Below are 14997 nucleotides of genomic sequence, written 5' to 3'. Positions count from 1 at the left end.
ACCATATTCTCCTGAAACAATTTCAAAGTTTCGGGTCTGACACTACAATTGTGATGTGTTTTGAATTAATGTGTGTGTGTGTGTGCGCACGCACGCACAAATGTATATGTGCCAAGAGAAAGATATGTATCTAGTTTCTTTCCTCTACGATCAATATCCAGTTTCTGAGTAACATTTATTGAAAAGGCTATCTTTTCTCCCAAGTTTGCATTTTACATCTTTGTCAAAACATGCAGCTGTAGCTGTGTGGGTTTTCCTGGGTCTTCTACTCCACTGGTCTACTGGCCTGGTTTTGTGCTGATGCTACACCGTTCTTGTTACTATGGCTCTGTAGTATAGTATGACATCAGGCGTGATGACGGCGCCAGCACTGCCCTTGCTCAGTACTGCTTGGATTATCGTAGAACTTGGTGCTTCTGTACACATTCTGGAGTTAACTCTTTCCTAGTTCTGTAAGGAATGCCAATCAGAATTGCATTGTGTTTGTCTACAGCTTGCAGTAATAAAACCGTTTTCTCCAACCGATTTCTGCCAACCCATGAGCGTGCGAGAGGTCTTTTCATCTTCTGGTGTGTTCCTCAATTACTTTCTTCAGAGACTAAAACATTAAAGTCTCCGTCTTTAATCTCCTCGGTTGGGTGGTTAGGTTTACTTCTAAGTCTGTTTAGTTCTTAAAGCTCTTGTGATTAGGATTTCCCCCTTGATGTAATACCCTGGGCAAATTCAATACCGACGTGTAGAAAAGCTATTCTATTCATCTTGGTGTGTTTAGTGTGTATCTTGCTTCATTGATGGAAGTATTTATCAGGTCTAAGTGTTTTCTGGTGGAGGGAGACTTTGGGTCTTTTAGGTATAGGCTCCTGGTGTCAGCACAAAGCAATGTGCCTTCTTCCTTTCCTATTCACGTCTGTGTTTCTTCTTTATCTTGTCTTATGCTTAGCTAAGACTTCGATCACTGTATTGAGTAGGGCTCACAAGGGTAGCACCTGTGTCTTCCTCCTGATTTTGGAGGAAAAGATTAGTCTTTTTCACTGAGTATACAGATGGCTATAGGTGTGCTGCCCATAGCCTTTATGTTGACATACATTCCTCCTATTACTAGTTTCTTTGGGTCTATTCATCATGAAGGGACATTGAACTTTGTTAAAGGACTTTTCTACATCTAATAAAATGATAATCACTCTCTGTGTTGTCTTTACTGAAGTGTGTCTATTTGAACCAACCTTGCCTTCCTGGAATGAGACAAACTTGCAATAGCGTGCAATCATAATGTACACTTTTAAAATTAGCTTTCGTGAGTGTAAAAGCTTTTTAAAATTATTTTTACCCATGTGTCTATGCATACCACATGTGTGCCTATGCCTGAGGCAAGATGAGAGCATTATATCCCCCTGGAAGTAAGATTAAGGCAGAAGTGCCTGAGCTGTTTCTCTAGTTTTAAGCTTTAAGGAACTATTGAGAATTTTTGTATGTATGCTCATCATGGAAATTATACTTTTCTTTTATTGTTCTTGTGCCATTTTCTGTTTGAGATATAAGAGTGATGCTTAGTTCATATAATGAACTTGGTAGTGTTCTTTTTCTTTCTAATTATGGAACAGTTTGAAGATATTTAGATTTGGCTTTTCTTGAAAGAATTCGGTCATGAAGCTTTCCAGTCCTGAGTTTTCCTTTGTTGGAGACTTAATTTCTGCATCAATCTTGATGCTTACTATAGATCTTTAGAAGTTGGTTATATATTCATGATTTAATTTTAGTAGGTCATGCATGCCTAGGTATTTGTGTGTGTGTGTGTGTGTGTGTGTGTGTGTTATATATTACAATTCTCTGAATTTAAATGTTCAAAGTCTTTCTTAATGATCCTCTGGATTTTACTGGAATCTGTTGTAACTTCCAGTTTTTCAACTCTAATGACATTAATTTGATGATTCTCTCTCATTCTTTTGGTCAATTTGGCTATGGATTTGACAACCGTGTCTTTTTCCTGAGAGCAACTCTTGGGTTGATTCTATGCACTGTTAGCTCCCACTGCACTAACCTCTACTCAGAACTTCATTGTTTCTGGCTGTCTGTTGCTTTGGACTTTGGCTTCTCTTTTCTGATTTTGAACCTTTGAGGTATCCCACTTTGTTATACACCTGCAATCACACCAAGGTTTTTAATGTAAACACTCACAGCTATAAACTTTCCTTTTAGGGCTGCCTTAATTGTACCCCACAGATACTAATAAATTGGGCTTTCATTTTTGCTTAATTTTAAGACATTTCCTTCCTGATTTCTTAAATGGCCCTCTGGTCCTTCGTGGGTAGAGTAGTCAGCCTCAGGTAGTTCTGTAGTTTTTGTCCTTTCTTCTGCCTTTGATTTCTAGTTTCACTGCAGTATGACCCAATAAGATCCAAGAAATTAGTCAGATTTTCTTTTCTTTGTTAAGACCTGTTCTCTTGGGGCTGGAGAGACAGCTCAGCAGTTAAGAGCACTGGCTGCTCTCCCACAGAACCTGGGTTTGATTTTCAGCACCCACATGGCAGCTCGCACATGTCTGTAACTGTTTGACACCCTCACACAGACAGACATGGAGGTAAAACACCAATGGACATAAAATAAAAATAAAATACTTTAGAATGAGGTCTGTTTTAGGGGGAGCTTCCAACGGCTGCTGATGTATACTGCATATATGTTGGATTGAAATACATATATCTGAGGTCGTTTAATCTATATTAAATAGATTTATTTGTTTTGTTTTGGGTTTGGGTTTGTTCTGTTCCGTTTGGTTTTTGCTTGTGTAGCCCTGGCTGTCCTGGAACTCCCTTTACAGATGAGGCTGCTCTCTGGATCACTGGTTTGTGCCACCATGCCCAGCCCACAGTGCAGTTTAGCTATGAGATCCCTTTATTTTGCTTTCAGATGACCTCTGTGAATATGTCATTGGGTCACTGAAGTCATCCGTCTTTATGTGTCTGGATCTATCTAAACGTTTATGTCCACTAGTCTGTAGTCAGTGTCTATGTATTTATATTGGCCATATGTTCTTGATGAAACCTTTCCTGTATTAATAAGCAGTGGGGCCTTCTTTATGTATTCTGAGTAAGTTTGGTTTGAACTGTGCCTCGTCAGACAGCCAAAAAGCCAGGCTGGCTCGCCTTCTCTTTCCGTTCCCTTGACTGATTGACTCCGAGGCCCTGATTCTGAATCTCTGTGTGTGTTTTGCTAGTTTTGTTTCCTGGGGACATCAGATACTTGGATCTAGGTTTTTCAGCCCAGCCAGTCAGTTTGCACGTCTTTATCCGAGATAATCTATAGTACTGAGAGATGTCTATTAATTCTTATAATTGGGTTTGCGTTATTGCTAGTTCTTTTCCTCCTCTGCTCTTAGTATCAGTCGCCGACTGGTTTAGCACCTTGGTCATGCCCAACTCCTGTTCAGCGATTTTGGTTCTGCCCCTCTCCGCAAACGCACTCTTTTCTGTACTATCAGTATTGTGGCCTTCCCACCTTCTCTGTGTATAATAATAGCCCTTGGGTTTGGTGTTTTTAGCTTTGCTCTGTTTTGCTTTGCATTTTTTTTTTTTTTACTTGCTAGTCATAAACTTGCCTTGGGCTTGTCTTGTCAGAGCTATGAGAGGGCTTCAGTGGAGAGAGCGATCTTGGTCGAAGGTTGTGTGCTCTCGGAGCGTGACATACAGTATGGCCATATTTTAAGATTGGTGTGTAGGATGATGTCACAGTGAGGCAGGCACAAGATAGCAGGAGGCTGTCATTGGATGAGAAGGAAGGTGGGCAGGAGAGAAGTTTGAAGGAAGAGGAGGAGCTAGAACAGAAAGGAGGAGACAAGAGAGAGAGAGAGAGAGAGAGAGAGAGAGAGAGAGAGAGAGAGAGAGAAGCCGTGGCAGGACAATATGGCGGGTGACATTAAGATTCCATGCTGTACCTTTACAGGTTGTTACAAATGTTCTTAAGGGATGGATGGTACTGGGCTTTGTATGTTTAGGTGGGCAATTATATCTTATCAATCGTGTCAAAGATTATTGTGTTGTGTGTTCTTTCTTTTTTTTAAGATTTATTTATTTATTATATATAAGTACACTGTAGCTGTCTTCAGATACACCAGATCTCTTTACAGATGGTTGTGAGCCACCATGTGGTTGCTGGGAATTGAAATCATGACCTCTGGAAGAGCAGTCGGGTGCTCTTAACCACTGAGCCATCTCTCCAGCCCATGTGTTCTTTCATGTGTAGATTTAAGTGTAATGGAGTGTGGGGCGACTGGTCTGGGCTGCGGAGGAGTTGGGATGTGTTTCCGACAAGATATCTAGCAGATATCTTGGGGCACCGCGGCGCTGGACCTAGCAGGGTAAAAGACAACCATACTTTTTTTTATTTTTTATATTTTTACAACAACATTGGTGCTACAATATCTCATGTTGTGAAAACATGCTTGTCTGTGTTGATGACTTGGCATTTTCCCTGAAGCCTTTCCTATCATTTTTTTCCTTTGTACCCCCCAAATCTTGACCATAATAGTTGACGAATGGCTTTTCTCCAGATGTCCACCTGTTGCTCAGGATTTTAGGAGGAAGGGAAAGCGTCATGTTATAATGTGATTGGATGGATTCTTTATTTCCTTGGTTTTATATCTCATTTCCTTTTCCCACAAATGTGTGGGTTTAGACCATCGATGATGTCCAAGAATTCTTGGACACTGCGATGCTCATATTTCCTTACTGGTATTTGGATGCAGCCTGGACCTTGGCCTCCGTTCATCCCGAAGCTCGCTCTTCTGCTCGCTCGAGTCCACTGATGGTGCTTTACATTTCAGGGTGTTTCCTTAACATTTTCATTTCCATTGCTTCTGTATGGTTTTACCCAAATCTCTTCATTACTTTGATTTTTCAGTTTTCCATCAATACTGTTGGTTTTCTCGCCCGTGTTACTAACCGTTCCCCCGGTTCCGTGGGTTCCTCTTCAGGTCCTGCCCGCATCCCCTCACTCGTCTGCCATCTTTGGGGTCATCCATCACTTTTGAAGTCTTGGATCGCATTGTGATTCGCATTTCTGTTGGTGTGAACGGTTCTGTGGGTTTTATTTAGGTTTCCCATTGTTGAACAACCTGTCTTTGAAGCCTCAGTTCCTTAGTACCATTTACAGAAAAAAAAAACAAACTACTACAGGGAATATTTTCAAACCATAGAAATAAGACACATGCTTTAAAAAAAAAAACTCAATATCACCAATGTTCATAAAACAAACAAAAATTGGCAAAACTAATGCAGTATATTTTGAACCTAAAAATTATTTAGAGCAAATGTGCAAATGGTGAATGAAGAGAAGTGCTGGGGGGAAAGGCAGGCGAAGAGCAAACCAAAAACTGACACAAGATTAAATAAATAAAAGAGAAAAGAGAAGGAGGAGAGAAGAGTGTTTATAGAGGGCAAAAGAAGAGAGCAAGGTGTTGGGCTGGAGAGATGGCTCAGTGGTTAAGAGCTACTGCTCTTCCAGAGGTACTGAGTTCAAATCCCAGCAACCACATGGTGGCTCACAACCATCTGTAATGAGATCTGGTGCCTTCCTTCGGTGTGTCTGAAGGCACCTACAGTGTACATTTATATGTATAAGTAAATAAATCTTAAAAAAAAAAAACAAAAAAAAACAAGGTGTCAGGAAAAATAAAAATAAAATAAAACCCAGAAAGCTCTGTAGTAAACACAGAGTGAAAAAAACTCAAAACCAAAACGTGGTAAACATAAGAAAGTGAAGGTGGATTTTAAAAATGATATGAGAAAGACAAAAATACAGCTGAAAAGAGGACGAGGACAGAAGTGGGAGGAGGATGAAAGAACTTTATAAAAAGTAAGGAAAAGAAAAAATTGTTTCCCGGTAATGGGAAAAATCTGTAAACATCATTAAATGAATGCACAAAGACAATTTAAAAACAAACCCAAAAATCTTTAGTAAAATAAACTTAGACTGCTGCTGAGAGTGTAGCAAAAGAAAGGGAGGAGGGAGACAAGACAGGGATGACTGGGCTTCTCTCGGGATCCTTGGAAACTCGACAGCCAGTAAAATGCATGGGAGGGGTCGGTAAGTTTGTGGGCTCCTCGTTCCGGTAGTTTATGTAGTTTATGTCGTCGCACAGGTATTGGGCAAGTGTCCACGTCTGCCAGAGTTGGGTCCACTATGGTACCTTCCCTTCCTTGACTAGCCGAGGCCTCCCCGGGCCATGTGTGCCTTTACAATATGACGTCTGAACAGTCTGTCACCCTCTTGAGACCCCCCACAGACATTAGATTGAATTCCCTTGGGCGGTTAGTGTTCCAGCAGCCGGTCTCTCCCAAATGGGAGAAGAAAACAACATGTGAGCTAAGGACTAGACTTTGTACTCTTAAGTATTGGTCTGCTATCGAGGTGCCGTTTGAGTCTGAAGAGCTAACAGTCATCCTCTACCCCGACAAGAGGCAGAGAGGTGACTGCAAAAGTTGATCCACACACTGATCTTCACGCTCAGGGCTATCAAACTCCAGAGTCGTTCTCAGTTAGTCTCTGAGGACAAGGCTACCTTTCCTCACACCCGTCATTCCCCCAGCCACTGAGCCACGCCTTCTGCTACCTTCACTCTTGGCTTATCAGCATGGAGTCCTCCAGGCTGACTCACTCCCCGGAGCTGTGACTGGTCAGAGTCAGTCTCCCTCTCTGGAGGTTGTCGCCATACTCAGGACCCTAAGGAAGCTCAGTGTTAAGCAATAGTTTCCTTCTCCGGGTAGAAGCCAGTTCCTATCCTCTGAATCACACAGAATCGTGTCTCTATGGCTGGCCCCGTCCACCAGGATCACTGTTTGACCAAAGCCAGCAACTGGATTTGAGGCTTTCGAAGCCTATGAGCCTATCCTGAAGGCCTTCCCACCAGAGTGACCTGACTGACCTTTTGGAGTAGGTTTTTGTTTCCCTTTCCCCGCCAGGGATGGCCACCTGGCTGGGGCTCAGTAACCTATGCTATCTTTGTGAATTTTCTACTCTATATGGAGGAGCATCTGTTTTTTTTCCCCTTAAGCTAACTCAATATATCCTTTTGCTCCTTCAATAAATCTCATCTTCTATTCCATAAGCTTAACCAGAACTCCCTACACAGTGATTTTTTTAAAAAAATGTAAGAAACCAACTGTATCATAGCTGGTCACAATATTACAAGTCTGTAGCCCCAGCACGTGGGAGACCAAAGCAGAATGATCCTGAGTTTGAGGAGAGCCTGGACTTCATAGCATCTCAAGGCAAGTCTCAAGTACGAGACCCTCTTACATTAAATCAATCGCAGCTCCTTTTCTGTACACCCTTGTTCTGACACTGGTCCTCTTTACATTCTTTATGTCCTGCTGAACAAACTTCCTTTCCCTCGCCGTGAACAGATAGTCCATGAGAACCAAATAATTCTCCACTCTGTAACCCCTTTAGGTAAGGATAATTATTTGTCAGAATACATAGGACGTCAAGTGCAACTTTGCTCTACTTTGAACAAAGAAAAAAAGTTGTTGTTTTGGGGTTTTTTTGTTTTTTGTTTTTTGTTTTTTTTTTTGAAATGTACTTTTACTATGTGCATCAAGCTGGGCTTGAACTCATGTAGCCCCCATTCTCCTGAGTATCTGGGATCACAGACACCAGGGTCAACAACACAAGATTTGACTTAAGATGGTAAGAGTTGCCTGCCCCCAAATTGTATTTTTAAAAACAAGATTTACTGTTAGAAGCAGACATTCAGGCAGCTAGTTCAGCATGTAAAGGTGTTTGCCATCAAGTCTGACCACTCGAGGTCAATCTTTTGAAGCTTGATCGTAGAAGGAGAGAACAGAATCCTGCAAGTTGATCTCTAACCTTCCTCCCACCCCCACCCCATATTTCTTATGGTGCAACTTATGTTCCTGTGGGTGTATGCATACACACATAAGTAAATACATATATAAAAATAAATGTGACAAGTGTGCTTAAGTGACACTGTAGAAAGTATTGGTTTCTGAGACTTAAGTGTACACTCTTTTCTCCAAAACCTGGCCTCTTTAGCTAGAATAACCAGCCTCTGTTGCCTCGTTAGTGTGGGACCCTCTCTGTTTCCCTTGATTGGAGCATAAGGGACACCTGATTCAAGCAGAAACAGAAGTTCCCTTCCAGGGAATTTGGAACTGAGAGTCATAGACCATACATCCTTTTCTGTTTGCTGGAAGTGAGGTCACCCCTACTCTGGGGTTGATGCAACCACTGTGAGAGTGATGTCTTGGTTCTCATGCCTGGAGTAGCAGGGGAGTGGAGAGGAGAGGCGGGAGGCAGCCACAAGAGAATGCTGGCTCTGGTCTCCCCTCTCTGTTTAGTTCCTCCTCCCTATAATTCCTGTAAAACACGTACTATTGGGACATGCAGTTGTTCCATGACGACTCTCTCCGTTTTACAGTCATGTCGCAGAACCTTTAACTGAGTCTCCAGCTAATATTAAAGCAAATGCCCATTTGTCTTTAGACAATTTCTGTTCCTCAAAATCTCTCCCTTTGGTGCCTTCTCTTTCAAAGTCTTGAAATTATGCCTCTTTTTGTTTTTCAGGAGAAGTATGCCACAAGGTATATTTTAAAATGTAGGTACAACAGCTGGGCATGTTTATACATAACCATAATCCCACCACTCAAGAGGCTGAAGTGGGAGGATCATGGCTTGAAGGTCGGCCTGTGCTACATAGCAAGAAACTGTCTGGAAGGAACCGAAGGAAGGAGGAAAATTAAAGGTGGCCAGTTCCCTTGCATTTGCTATAACTTGGACAATTTTTGAACTTCCTAGTAAATTTAACGATGTTAGAGTTCTAAGCCCAAGAACATTTGAGACACGACGTCAGGAACGCTTCTCTTTTGCTGTTTCAACATGGACAGAAGTAAGGAATGTTGGGTTTTCACACTACCATCCGAGCAGAGCGTAGGCTCAGCAGCTGCGCTGTTTGGTTTCCTGGGTGCTGCCTTAACCCAGCGGGATCTCCAGACGGCTGGGAAGGAAGCTTGAAGCAGCAGGGTGCTGAGAGAATTCCACCTTCCTACATGATCCATCCAATCTGCTGCTTCTCTCTGTAGCAATCCGGTCACAGATTTTCTGTAGCTGTTCCACTGAAACTTTTTTTTTTTTTTTAGGAAAGATAAGATGTGTTTCTCCCTCTTCAAAGCCTATTTCAAATAAACACTCAACAAGCAGCTCTTCTGACAGGCCAGAGTCTAGTAGAAGAGGCTGTGTTTCCAACACGGATGTAATTTTCATCACCGGGGTTTCTCAGGATATTGCCGGCATAGGCGAGCAGCAGCTTGGAGGCTTCCAGAAAGGTCTCTGGGGTGCTCTGGCATAGCTCGGCCACGGCTGGAGACGCAGAGCTGGACGAGCTGCTCATTGTGGCCGCCGCCATGGCCGTACCGCAGCCCGTACTGAGCAGCGAGCGAGACTACGCCTTTTTCTTTATCTGCCCATCGTGAGAGCTGATGAATGGAAGGCAGGAGTGTTCCTCTTAGGAGAGGCAGCTAAGTGTAGAGAAAGCGCTTCGTAGGGTATTGACTTTATATTGATTCTTTCCTTGCTGGTATATTCTGAGGCCCACTACAATAGCACATACCTAAATTCAATTTCCTGGAAGTTGTTTTCTTTAAAAAAAAAAAAAAGCCTTCATCCTTCTGGGTTTTTATTGAAATTGTTAGAATGAACTGAGAAGTGCTTTAAAGCCCTTTGAATCTAAGTCTTCCAGTTACACGTCAATAGCTGCCATTCACAACAGGTCCAACTTCAGCGGGTCTAGTGCAGATTGAATTGGGTCTCCAAAGAAAACCTGTTGAAGTCCTACCCACCAGTTCCTGTGGATGTGGAAATGCTCATCCGAAAACACTGTCTCTGCAGAGATAATCGAGCAACCATCGAAAGCACGAGGCCGGACCCTGACCTGGAATGACAGGAATTCTGAGGAACGGGGCGGAGCTCGGGCTGTGTGAATCAGAGGCAGAGGTCGGGGGCGGAGGCGGGACAGATCTGCCTAAAGAGGAACAGGTTAAAGAGTACCTGGGGGCCATCCGAAGCTGGAGGAAGCAAGGAAGGAATCCCCCGAGACTTCACAGGAAGCGTGACTCTTGCCAACCCCATGGAAAGCCCAGTCTTCACATTTATGAAAGAGGACATTCCGACTGATGCAAGTCATCCAATGTGTGGGGTACCTTCTAGGGCGTATTAAGCTAATATACCATGCAGTGCTTCTCAAACTGAAGCCCAGACAAGTCTTGGACTTTTTCACTCCCCTGTCTGACACACTAAATGCTGCCTGAGAATTGACAGAGCAATTTGTCGGAGGGGAAGAAATCCAGTCTCCTTATTGCTATTTCTTGTTGTTTGTTTGTTTGTTTGTTTTCCTATTGAGGCAAGGTGCTTCTGTTTACTTATTTCCTGTCACCCTCACTTGTTATAGGACAATTATAAAGGATGCAGCAGTCCTAAGGCAGGCTTTGGCTGAGTAACCCAAGGCTCAAGAGAAGAATGTTGGTATTACTTGTTTCCCTCCCAGCTGTCTAATCAGCTCTTTCCCGATGCACAGGAAGCATGCCAGGAACCAGCAATGTTCCAGCAAGATCAGCTTTAGTAAGAATGATGACTGGGAAACTGTGTAAGACAACTATTAATGACTGTAATACTGGAATTAAATACCTCATGAAAACTTGTATGCCTTCGCATCTAGTGTCAATAATAAAAGGACTTTAATATGGCTTCATCCCAGGTATGCAGGGATGATTTAATATATGGAAAACCATCAACATAATCCACTATATAAACAAATTCAAAGATAAAAACCACATGATCATTTCATTAGATGCTGAGAAAGCATTTGACAAAATTCAACACCCCTTCATGATAAAAGTCCTGGAAAGAACAGGAATTCAAGGCCCATACCTAAACATAGTAAAAGCAATATACAGCAAATCAGTAGCTAATATTAAACTAAATGGAGAGAAACGTGAAGCAATCCCACTAAAATCAGGGATTAGACAAGGCTGCCCACTCTCTCCCTACTTATTCAATATAGTACTCAAAGTCGTAACCAGAGCAATCAGAAAACAAAAGGAGGTCAAAGGGATACAGATTGGAAAGGAAGAAGTCAGGGCTGGAGAGATGGCTCAGTGGTTAAGAGCACTGACTACTCTTCCAGAGGTCCTGAGTTCAATTCCCAGCAACCACATGGTGGCTCACAACCATCTGTAATGAGATCTGATGCCCTCTTCTGGTGTGTCTGAAGACAGTTACAATGTACTCATATACATAAAATAAATAAATCTTTGAATAAAAAAAGGAAAGGAAGAAGTCAAAATATTACTATTTGCAGATGATATGATAGTATATTTAAGTGACCCCAAAAGTTACACCAGAGAACTCCTAAGCCTGATAAACAACTTCGGCAAAGTGGCTGGGTATAAAATTAACTCAAACAAATCAGTAGCCTTCCTCTACACAAAAGATAAACAAGCTGAGAAAGAAATTAGGGAAATGACACGCTTCATAATAGTCCCAAATAATATAAAATACGTTGGTGTGACTTTAACCAAGCAAGTAAAAGATCTGTATGATAAGAACTTCAAGCCTCTGAAGAAAGAAATTGAAGAAGATCTCAGGAGATGGAAAGATCTCCCATGCTCATGGATTGGCAGGATTAATATAGTAAAAATGGCCATTTTACCTACAGATTCAATGCAATACCCATCAAAATTCCAACCCAATTCTCATAGAGTTAGACAGAACAATTTGCAAATTCACCTGGAATAACAAAAGCCCAGGATAGCTAAAACTATCCTCAACAATAAAAGGACTTCCAGGGGAATCACTATCCCTGAACTCAAGCAGTATTACAGAGCAATAGTGATAAAAACTGCATGGTATTGGTACAGAGACAGACAGACTAGTAGAATAGAATTGAAGACCCAGAAATGAACCCACACACCTATGGTCACTTGATTTTTGACAAAGGAGCCAACCATCCAATGGAAAAAAGATAGCATTTTCAGCAAATGGTGCTGGTTCAACTGGAGGTCAGCATGTAGAAGAATGCAGATCGATCCATTTTTATCACCCTGTACAAAGCTTAAGTCCAAGTGGATCAAGGACCTCCACATAAAACCAGATACACTCAAACTAATAGAAGAAAAAGTGGGGAAGCATCTGGAACACATGGGCACTGGAGAAAATTTCCTGAACAAAACATCAATGGCTTATGCTCTAAGATCAAGAATGGACAAATGGGATCTCATAAAACTGCAAAGCTTCTGTAAGGAAAAGGACACTGTTGCTAGGACAAAACAGCAACCAACAGATTGGGAAAAGATCTTTACCAATCCTACAACAGAGAGAGGGTTAATATCCAAAATATACAAAGAACTCATGAAGTTAGTCCGCAGGGAGACAAATAACCCTATTAAAAATGGGGTTCAGAGCTAAACAAAGAATTCACAGCTGAGGAATGCCGAATGACTGAGAAGCACCTAAAGAAATGTTCAACATCTTTAGTCATAAGGGAAATGCAAATCAAAACAACCCTGAGATTTCACCTCACACCAGTGAGAATGGCTAAGATCAAAAACTCAGGTGACAGCAAATGCTGGCGAGGATGTGGAGAAAGAGGAACACTTCTCCATTGTTGGTGGGATTGCAGACTGGTACAACCATTCTAGAAATCAGTCTGGAGGTTCCTCAGAAAATTGAACATTGCACTACTTGAGGACCCAGCTATACCTCTCTTGGGCATATACCCAAAAGATGCTCAAACATACAACAAAGACAAATGCTCCACTATGTTCATAGCAGCCTTATTTATAATAGCCAGAAGCTGGAAAGATCCCAGATGCCCTTCAACAGAGGAAAGGATACAGAAAATGTGGCACATCTACACAATGGAGTACTACTCAGTTATCAAAAATAATGACTTCCTGAAATTCATAGGCAAATGGATGGAACTAGAAAATATCATCCTGAGTGAGGTAATCCAATCACAGAAAAACACATGATATGCACTCATTGATAAGTGGATATTAGCCCAAATGTTCGAATTACCCTAGATGCACAGAACACATGAAGCTCAAAAGGATGACGAAAATGCAGATGTTTCACTCCTTCTTTAAAGGGGGAACAAGAATACCCTTAGCCTCCTAAGGATAGGGAGGCAAAGTTTAGAACAGAGACTGAAGGAACACCCATGTGGCCCATACATATACAGCCACCAAACTAGATAAGATGGATGAAGCTAAGAAGTACAGGCCGACAGGAACCGGATGTAGATCTCTCCTGAGAGACACAGCCAGAATACGGGAAATACATAGGTGAATGCCAGCAGCAAACCACTGAACTGAGAATGGGACCCCCGTTGAAGGAATCAGAGAAAGGACTGAAAGAGCTGAAGGGGCTTGAGACCCCATATGAACAACAATGTCAACCAACCAGAGCTTCCAGGGACTAAGCCACTACCCAAAGACTATGCATGGACTGACCCTGGGCTCCAACCTCATAGGTAGCAATGAATAGCCTAATAAGAGCACCAGTGGAAGGGGAAGCCCTTGGTCCTGCCAAGGCTGTACCCCCAGTGATTGTTGGGGGGCGCGGTAATGGGGGGAGGATGGGGAAGGGAACACCCATATAGAAGCAGAGGGGGAGGGGTTAGGGGGATGTTGGCCTGGAAACCGGGAAAGGGAATAACATTTGAAATGTAAATAAGAAATACCCAGTTTAATAAAGATGGAAGAAAAAAAAAAGAATTTTAATATGCATTCCGATGAGAAAACTACTCTCCTCAGGTAAATGCTAATACATGCCACTTGTGGAAAATTTTAAACAGTTTGGAAAAGAGTGTAAATCTCTCTTTCCTACCCCTTCTTTGCTTTCCAGAATTGATCACTGAGCCACCTATAACCTTTCAAGCTCGCTGGGGTGCATTTCCATATACATTTCCAACAGCTGAGTTCTGTAAGTCAAAGCAATATTCCTGCACGGGACTGTCTGTTACTGTTTGCACCCCGCACTCTCTTTTCAATCTTTATGGTCTGTCCTTGTTTGTGTAAACTCTTACACAGTCTCCAGGAAACAGGTGACTCATAATTTACTGAAAATTCTACTTGTGGATATTTAGCTTTCTAATTTTCCATAACTACAGAAATAAAGTTGGTTGGCATTGTGCATACATTTCAGAGCACAAAAAATGTTGCCCAAAATGCACACTTAGACTCTCTGGACTAAAGGAACTATGAATTTAAACCTTACCTATTACAGCCAGAGTAACATTTAAACATCTCCTCATGGTATACCAATGACCATTCATCTACCAGTCATAGAACTCTGGAGATTATGAATTCTTAGTTTTAGGTAATTTTAATCTTAAACCACATTCGTTTCAGGTACCACAGCAGGTATTTAAGCATCTATTACCCGTGTAGAAAACACTCCGAAAAGAATCCTGATAAAAAAGAATAATACGTAATAACTAAGGGCATACAGTATGCTAAGCATTTTTCAAAGGATGTATATCTATTTACAAAACAAAAATAGCTCGAATGTCCTCATCACATCCAGTCATTGGCTGTAAAGAGCGAGGGGAGGGGGGCGGAGGGGGGAGGTGGCTTTCAGCCTGGATGCTGCCACAGACCAAGCAAGAGTAACTGCAGACAGTCACCTGACCCTGCAAGGTCACCACAGGTTCTCTTAAGCAGAAAAACTGCGCAGTTGACAATAAGTAAGAGAAGACATTGTAAGGGGACAAAACCGACTGCCGATTCTTCTCATTTGCTGGCTGATCCCCGCCCCCATGCACAGAGAAGAAGATCGTCAACTGACAGGATGGGGGTGGCTGGTATGTACAAACGTTGGCTTTAAAGATAAAAGCGGAGGCCATGAAGACGCTATCTAGGAGAGGGGGAGGGTAAAGGACCAAAGACCGTAGTTGATTACTAGGCAGAATTAAAAACCCGCCAGAAAGCA

Source organism: Rattus rattus, chromosome 2, assembly GCF_011064425.1.
Source record: "Rattus rattus isolate New Zealand chromosome 2, Rrattus_CSIRO_v1, whole genome shotgun sequence".
NCBI classification, from domain to species: Eukaryota; Metazoa; Chordata; class Mammalia; order Rodentia; family Muridae; genus Rattus; species Rattus rattus.
Note: the sequence above shows the minus strand (reverse complement) of the source record.